The following is a 9,269-nucleotide window of genomic DNA, read 5'->3' on the forward strand; positions in this document are numbered from 1 at the left end:
TGGCATTTAAAGGCACTGGGTATGGATGAGATCACCTGGGGAGATCTTTGAAGCTTTTGAAGCATTTCTTTATCCCTGTGCCTCCAGGTGCCAAAACAATAAGCCAATTCTGTCAGTTTCGAGGAGAAAAAAACTCACAGATGATTCTGGACATTTGGTGCTGTGTAAATAAAACAGTTTGATTGAGCAACTTTTTCTGCAGTCAATAACGGGTTTGTTTCCACCTGAGGACATAGAGATACACAAGCCATTCCTATCCCCCTGACCAGATGAGAGCAAAGGAGACCGGGACAGCTGGCCAGACTCAAGGTAGCAAGTGCGTTGGCTCCCCAACATGAGGGAAAATGCTCCTACCAAGCAGTTAGGTTGCATGTTAATACATTTCCACTGCAGCAGAAATGATGTTACAATTCAAACATTACCAACCAGCCACGCACACCAGAATGACATTCTCTGGGTTTTAGGGAAACAGGAGACAGGAGCTCCATGGGTCCATACTGAGTAACAAAAGGAAGGAAGAAGCTTGGCCGGCTTTGACCATCCATATTCCCCCCGTCCCGTCCCCCAAAATACACCACCACCATCATCATTGCTCTGCTAATGGAAGTCACTGGTTTTGCCCAATACAAATCTACAGAAACACTCCCAAGTTTTATTTTTTTGAAAAATAAGCATTTACTAAAAAATTTGACCATTGAGGAGAAATCTAGATATATTTCTACATTTCTGAGGCACAATCACATTGTTTTCATGATTTTACCAGAAAACCAAGGTGAAAAGAAAAAAACCTCTCAAGACTCCCATTCCAGAGGCAAAGACAATTCCAACTTTCACTGTTTACGAACTGAACGCAATGACTCAGGCTTTTCTCTCTGTCACAGGGCCCCTGCCTTGAGGCGGGGTTGGGGGGGGTGGAGTGTGGGCAGCAGACAGGCTACAGAGGAGGAATTAGCAGAATTTGTTCAGATGTGGCTTTGTCCAATCATTTCTGAATGATGGGGGTGATCCAGATACAAATGAACTAGTGTCAGTTGGGGTTTAGTTGATGGAGGAAAAGAAAGACACTGCCACTACCCAGTCACCAGTTACTGACCATGACGATGAGTCGAGACCCAAGGTGGACAACACGAGAACAGAGGAGAAGAATACCCAGTCCTCGTCTCAGGGACACCAAAGAGCAAAGGAGGCTAAGACACAGGCAGGTGCAAAGTTAACAGCAAAGCCAGCCTGCATGCACGAAAAAGGCCAAGTCATTCGGAATCTGACATCACAGGAGCTCTTGGGGAGAGAGTGCTGTGCAGGGCTGTGAGAGCAAGCCACACAGGGCAAGCTGAGAGGATGCTGGAGGACTCGGGAGAGGACAGAGGGTGCACCACCAGCAGTGAATGGGCCCGAGCAAAACTTCAAAGCTGCAAGGTAGGGATCTGTATGGCGAGGGGGGGGGGGGGGGGGGGCGGCGGGGGCAGCAGGGAGACCAGTGTAGATAAGACGCAGAATGGAAAGGTGGGGACCCAGCAGGCAGAGAGATAAGGTAAGCACCAAGGGGAGGGATAGAGGGGAGTACAGGCTTCTGTCCCCAGGCGGGATCCAATCTGATCCGAAGTCATATATATACATTTTCCCAGCCAGTGATCCCACCTGAAACCCCTCAGTAGGCCTAACTGAACTCTGTCTGGACTCCACATTCACTCTCCAAAAACACACGGGCCAGCTGGCTTAAAGTTGTAATGCATTTTATTAGAACTCAAACCTACTCTCCTTTGCCAAGCTTCAAATCATATAGACATTTTGGAGGAAAGAGAGAGCAGATTAACAAATTGTCTAGTAAATCCCAAAGTAAAGCCCAAGCCCCCTCTCCCCACTCCGATTTCCTAAGATAACTGATTCTCATAAAGCCATGGCATTCACTGCCCACTATTCATCTTTATTTTCAAAGATCACAAGGGGTATACAAAATGCAGGGTGCAGACTACTTCTGACTCTGTTTGGTGAAAGGTTTGCCCCCAAAATAACAAAAACATGTTATTTTATTAAAAAAAAAAATTCAAAGCATGCATGTTCCAGATTCCCAGTTTGAGTGCACATAAAGAGAGACTCAGAAATTTAGTAAATGTGAAACCTTATCCATTTGCCAAAATTCTATTCAGAATACTCACCAGCCCAGCTTTTGGCAGACTTCTGGGTTAAGAGGGCTGGGCCCATAGGAAAGCTGAGAGTGAGGAGTTGCCCCATGGCCTGTGGTCACTCACAGGGCTTGGCGGCAGGGCAGGCGGGAGCCACACGTAGGCAAGAGGTGGGTGGGTGGGGGGTGCTGGCCTGGCAGGGCTGGAGCTGTAGAGACCTGACCCAAAGAAGGTGACCGAATTACTATGTCCCAAAGACTCATCACTCCGTGCTGATACGGATGTTATAAAGCGTCATGATTTTTTGGAAATGGCTCCCAATGTGATTTCATGGATCCAAGTTTTTTTCCTCTTCCCCGCATCCCTTCCGCCAGGCTAGACAACGAAGCTGGTTGCCCAGAGAAGGTGGAAAAAGGCCTCGTAGAAGGTCGCAGAGCAGAGAAGCACCTACCTGAAAACTGAAGTAGAACCTCATCCGATGCTAGTGGAGGGGCTGGTAGAGAGAAAAAAAGTGCAGTGAGAGTCAGGCATGAATTTCTGGCTCTCTCTAGTGGTTGGAACCTCTGCGGGCAGAAGAGAAATTGGTAGGGTCAGCTGACAGGTGTGCAGGGAAACCCCAGCAACAGCAGCTTCCTCCTGACTCCCCAGGGCGCATCTCAGGAAAACCAGAGTGCCCGCAGAAAAACCGTCCTTAGGCAAGGTGTTCCCCGAGGCACAGGGCAATAAACTAGAAGTGCCTGAGGAGTGGTCCAGGTGGCCCAAGAGAGCACTGCCTCCTCATCTCCCACTGCCCAAGGAGTGTTGCATAAGGAACGGAGAAGCTTCCTCCCTCCAAGCCCCAGGGTCACTGGCCAAGCTCTGCCTGAGCCGAGAACACAGACGACAAGTCCCCCCACCCTCAGCAGTGGGCACTTCAGCAGTGGCACTGGTGAAGCCAGAGGCTGCCCCAGGACAGGTGCCCAAGCATGTCAGCCGGAGGCCTAGCGAGCCCATCAAAGCCAGAGATGTGAAGACGTCCTGTGCCCGGGCACCGGGAGATGTCCTCCTGCCCACTTTCCTGGGCAGGAGGAAGAAGGGCAGAAGAGCCCACGTGGAGGGAAGTCACAGACCTGAAGGAGAGTATGCACTTTAATTGCTTTATTTCCTGGGGTGCAGGGAGGGGGCACTCTTCAGACTAGAAGAAATCATGCTGCCTTGGGTGGGCAAGGTTAAAGACTGCTCATACTGGGGGTGGCATTTGTCTTTTTGTTGTCATTACTCTTTTTCCCCCGCCACTGGGAGGAAAGCAAAGATGAGACTGGTTCTGGAGGAAAACATTGTAAAGCCTACATTTTCCTGCACATGTTAATATTTGGGAGTAGCATTTCAGCCCCTTCACCACCTACAGGGTCTAAAGGGCCCATTATGGACAGGCGCACACGGCAACAAAAATCTCAGGACTGCGCCACTCGGCACAGTCCCAGCTGTGGCGGCACCTCTGTCCCAGTGCGGGTCCAGCTGTGGAAGGAGGATTCTGCCGGCAGCCACAGGCACACACAGGGGCCCGGCCCTTCCCAGAGCAGCTCGCAAGGGGTGGGGAAGGATGTCCAGCACCAGCCAAGCCTTCAGCTCAAGGAGGAGTGAAGTTCCAGGCCGGAAAATAAGAACAGACTCCAGTGTATAATCTGGAGAGACTAGCTCAAGTTTCCACAGGAAAACAGCAGCTCAGTGGGTCGTCCCACATGGGACATTCACAGCGAGATAACTTCAGCGGCAGCACCCACCCACTAAGCCAGGCTGGACCCCCAGGGAAACAAAGGCCGCTGATTCCCCAGAAGTGCCAGCCCCCTTGCTCTCCCCTTCCCCAATCTCCCACCGATGCGATAAGATAATGCATTCAAAAGCACATCGTAAACCGCAAAGTGCTATACTAAAGCTGGCATAATTGTTAATATTAGCACTGGGTTGTCGTTATTTTTTTTTTTTCTTTTCAAGGGAGAGAGAGATGCCAGTATTTGTGCATTGATAAATCATAAAAGGCTTCCCTTCTGAGCCTTCTCCCCTTGTTTCTTTGTCTGTGAACTGCTCAATCCTACCACATGAGTCCTTTTATTGGAGATGTTGTTCATCAGGATGGACAAACAGCTCCTGCCTGTCCCAGCACTGGGGCCATGGGAGGCCTTTGTCAATACCTGCCCCGTGGGACTGCGCAGGACCAGAAGACATGCCACCCTTGCGCTGATGTGGAAAAGAAGGGGTGAGCGGTGTGACTTTTAAGGAGACTACCACTCATCGCCCGCACATGAACCTCACCCTGGAGGATTTTCAGTCAGTTTCTTCTCATCTCCTAACCCTGCCGGTGTCCATTCCGAGCTCCAGATGTGTTCAGTGAAACAGTGCTTGGCTGATCAGCTAGTAATTGCTCAACAGCCGATAGGCTCCTCAAATCCATAAATCAGTGCTTGGGCTCAAAGCCCAGATCTTGGAGGGGAGATGTTAGACTCCGAGGCAGGAGGCCTGAGTTCTGGTCCTTAATGGCCACAAGTTTCATGTGAGACTTTGGAAAAGTCCTCCCCCTGTTTTAGACTATAGTGTCTTCATCTGTAAACTCAAGAAAGGGGATAAAAGAATTTTTGAGAGTGCGAACCCACACTCTAGGATTCCATCTATCCACCTGCTCGCCTGGACAATGTGAACAAAACAAACCCAGATAAAATAATGTCCAACAATTTAGCAAAAAGAACAGCCCTATTCTTAATGAGATTCCAATGAGGTTAAGACTGATTTTTATTAGATTTTGCAAGTATTTAATGGTATTAGACTATTGTTGGTAGGATGATTAAAAATCGCGAGTGAAATGTAAGTAAATGATTCATTTAAGTCTGGATCTAAAGAAGCAACAGAGCCACCAGAAGGACCAGAGTGTGGCCAAGCAGCGGAGACAAGGGGCTGGCAGGAAAATGGGTCCCGGGCGGCAGGGAATGCACCGTGAGCCTTTCCATCTGCAGCCTCGAGAATGAGAACAAAGAACAAGTGATGAATCCAGGTCTTTGAACCCTGATGATGACCAATACATGTGTATCTCTGACTCACATGGAATCGGAATTTTCAAAACCTTACAACACAATTAATAGTAAATTCACAGTCAGCATATTTTCACTTCAAGTGTTTGATGATTTGAAATGTCCTGCCTTGACTTACTTATGCTGCCCATGCACATACATGCACACACTCCTTAATCACAATAGCACAGGGCCGAGCAGCTTCCCAGACTCTGCCGTGGGACGTCACAGCATAACGTTTGGAACACGGCGGGGTGCTCCATTTCACAAGCGTTAGCAATGATGTGATGATGATGGCGGCGGTGGTGGCCGTGATCACAACGATCACAAGGAAAATAGAGAACATGAATCGGGGAGACCTAGCCTGGATGAGAAATCAGGGAGTCCTTCCCTGAGGGGGTGACGTCTTGACAAGCAAAGAGGAAAGAAGGGCCCCCACCTCCACTTGCAGGCAGACCAGCGTGGCTACAGATTGGCTGCCAGAAGAAACTGCCATGGTGTGATCCTAAGTTTGTCGGGAGCTTCTCCCAGCAGCTGTCTCTATCCACGCTTTGAACTTCACCCCTTCTTATTGAGTGTCTAGCCTCACCTCACCTTTCCAACCTGCATCTCAGCAATGGTGAATGTAGGATCCCCTGGAAACTGATTTTAGAAATAAATCTTCAGTGTGAGTTTGTTTTCAGGGAATCTGTGTCTTTCTCTAATAGCAACATATTTAATCATGAGCAACCCCATGAAGCTAGTAGCATCAGAATCCACACTGAACATGTAAAGTGGCTGGGGCAGGCATGAACTGGATAACTGAGTGCTCTTTTAAAGAAGAGGAAACTGGCATATAGGAAGGCAAAACACCATGCCCATGTTCATGTAACCTGCAGTAATTTACGGGACTGAGATATAAACCCAAGTCTGTCTATCTCCCAGGACTGGGTGTTACAATAGTGTCTCACTCTCAATACACTTTATTCTAAGGGTATGAGGCTTGCCCACAGAGCTGTGAGCTCTACAAGGTCAAAAACATTACCTGTTTTGTTCATTGCTCTATCCTGTAGCACAGGACTTGGCTAGGGTGTTAGGTAGCACCTCACCAAATATTCATTGACTGAGTGAAGAAATGAGTGAATGAATTCTGTCTCCTTCAGGAGGTGCTAAAGGAAATGAAGGGGAATGTGTTTCTGTGGTGCTTATACATATATGAAGGAGAAAGATGGTTGAAGCATGGTTTTTAGCAACTCAATTAGGAGAGATTTAAACAAGAAACAGCAAGCCCTTCAAGTATTCATACACAGGGTATTCCATAACACTTATTGGTATTCTACATGATCAAAGAGGCTGGGAAGAAAACAGGGGATGGTAAGATACCCTAGAGATGAATGCAAAGGAAACTACTGTCATCCTTAAGCTGGAGGGACAAAGAAAATCCAGAGTCACCTGAGCTGGGGGCTGGGGTCACCCAACAGAGGCTGAAAACCACAGTGAGCCAATCTTTGAGGAGCTGGGGCCGCGACACTTGCAGCCTCTGCCAAGCACTCTATCAAACTCAAGGCAAAGGGAAAAGGAGGGAAATGCACAGGCTTCTCCCTTCTTGCCTTCAGTCTCCCTCCAGTGTCTCTCTTTGACGAAACCCAAGGGAAGTCCGCTGACAGGGGGGCCTCGGAAAGCAGCCATGTCAACATCCCATGATACACAGCTGGACAGGGGATGGAGGAAACAGGCTCTGGGGCAGCACAGGGGCTAATCCTAAACCAAAGATTTTAAAACTATCTCTGGGCAGAGGAGAGGTTAATCTTCTTCGTAGATTTCTTACAAGATGGCAGACCCGGGAAGAACAGGAGGAAGACATTTGGAACAAGCGTGAGAAGCAACCACCTCTCAGTGTGGAATCCCTGGCTGAGATAGTTGAAAGATGCAGGTTTGGTGGGGGGTGAAGGAGGGGGGCTAGCTTTAGTGTGAGACGTTTTCTCTCATTCACATGAGGGTGCGGCTTCCTGGGAGGCCCACTGCCAAGGGTGCCTGTCTGTTCAGGAACACAGCCTCCAGCTCATCCATTCAGCCCCCATGTCCCAGGGAGAATGGCCCCTCAGCCATGAGACTAGTTGATTTAAGGGAGTGAGCTCTGTGGTCTGAGTAAGGATCCACTGTTCTGATCAGTCTAAGTGTCCTACTGTTCCACAAAGGATTCCCCAAACCAAATCATAGAAGACAGATTGACTACCAAGGCTACAAGGACCCTGTGAGCCCCTGCATGATCCTATCCCACTCCCCACCCCTACCTCATACTCTAAATAAAGTAATTGAGGGCCAGGAGTTGAAAGAGGCTTCACCATGGTCATATTGTGATGTAACAACAGAGTCAGAATATCAGCTCAGGTCAGGGTTCACAGAAGGGCCAAAAGAGGCATGATGTATGTTGTGTGTGTGTGTGTGTGTGTGTGTGTGTGTAAGTTTGAAATGGAATGCCTCACACCAATATATAGTGAAAGATGGTAAGCTTTATTTCACAAAGAATCAGTGTTAGAGTAAACTGGGTGATCTGATTGAGAATGATCATACTTGGCACATTAATCTGAATTTTAAAATACAAAGTGGTTAATACTTACAAATTATATTCAATAGAGCTTTTTTTTTTTTAAGGTTTATTCCTTTTTCAGAGACAGAGAGACAGAGTGTGAGAGGGGGAGGGGCAGAGAGAGAGGGAGGCACAGAATCCAAAACAGGCTCCAGGCTCTGAGCTGTCAGCACAGAGCCCAACGCAGAGCCGAACTCACGGACGGCGAGATCATGACCTGAGCTGAAGTCGGACGCTTAACCGACTGAGCCACCCAGGAGCCCCCATATTCAATAGAGTTTTATAATTTATTGTTGAAGGTGTTGAAGAAGCCAAAAGACCTTTTCAGCCCCCAGTTGGCGGTGTCTCAAAACATGCAAGAGACAGTTAATGTGCCCTGGCCTTGGGACATGTCCTGGAAACCACTTTTAAAAATAAATCTCTAGGGGGTGCCTGAGTGGCTCAGTCAGTTAAGCTTTCAGCTCGGTTTTGGCTCAGGTCATGATCTCAAGGTTTGTGAGTTCGAGCCCTGTGCTGACACCATGGAGCCTGCTTAGGATTCTCTCCCTCCTTCTCTCTGCCCCTTCCCCACTCACTCTGTCTCTTTCTCAAAATAAATAAACTTTCAAAAGTAAAAAACTAACAAATCTCTAGAGGGGTTTCCAGTAGGCCTCGGCTGCTAAAACTGGGACAGACATGCTATTCCTGGTCAGGGTTCCTGTCCCAGTCTTGCCAGGCGGTAACTGCGGTAGGAAGAAGGAGGGGTTAGATGCGCTAGCTCACCTCCACTCTACACTACAGTCTTATCTCAGCTCAGAATGAACTATATGCCCAGCACCACCAGGCTCACTAAGGACGTGGACAAAAAGCACTTGATCTTGCTTCGAGACGGAAGGACACTTATTAGTTTTATAAGAAGCATTGATAAATATGCTAATTTAGTGCTACCTTTCAGACTTTGGAGCATATTTATTGGGTAAAAAAGTACAGTGATATTCCTCAAGGGATTTTTGTGGTCAGAAGAGGAAATGTGGTCCTACTAAGAGAAACAGACTTGGAAATGCAGAGCGATACACCCCACCGGCAAGTGTCTGTTGAAGAAATCCTGGGAGAACAAAGGGTAGAGGAGCAGACCAGGCTCTGAAGGATCGGGGTCTCTCCATTCCTCAGGCAGATACCCTCAGTGAGCATTAAGTCAGTTAGTTGCTCAGAGGCTATTGCTCTTGGGGAGAAGGGGCAGTCACTGAATGAAAATGACATCTGGCCACCTCACACATTTGACTGGAACCTGTAGAGTTTTGAAAACTCGTTTTTATTTTGATTCTTTCATATGTGCATCATGGAGAAATCATGTGGATTTTTCCCCCTTTTTAATGGCAAAACCATTGTTTAAAAAAAAAAAAAGTGGCTGGGGCACCTGGGTGGCTCAGTCGGTTAAGCGTCTGACTTCAGCTCAGGTCATGATCTCACAGTCCGTGAGTTCAAGCCCCGCATCGAACTCAAACCCCACTGTCTGTGCTGACAGCTCAGAGCCTGGAGCCTACTTTGGATTCTGTG

General features: G+C 48.1%; 1 pseudogene; it reads left to right on the top strand.

Annotated features, from left to right (window-relative positions):
• The first annotated feature begins 8,530 nt into the window (after positions 1–8,530).
• Positions 8,531–8,906, top strand: LOC121044574 (U6 snRNA-associated Sm-like protein LSm1; annotated as a pseudogene).
• The last annotated feature ends 363 nt before the right edge of the window (positions 8,907–9,269 follow it).

This window comes from Herpailurus yagouaroundi, unplaced genomic scaffold (genome assembly GCF_014898765.1).
Source record: "Herpailurus yagouaroundi ecotype Mexico unplaced genomic scaffold, PumYag 188, whole genome shotgun sequence".
In the NCBI taxonomy this organism is placed as follows: domain Eukaryota; kingdom Metazoa; phylum Chordata; class Mammalia; order Carnivora; family Felidae; genus Herpailurus; species Herpailurus yagouaroundi.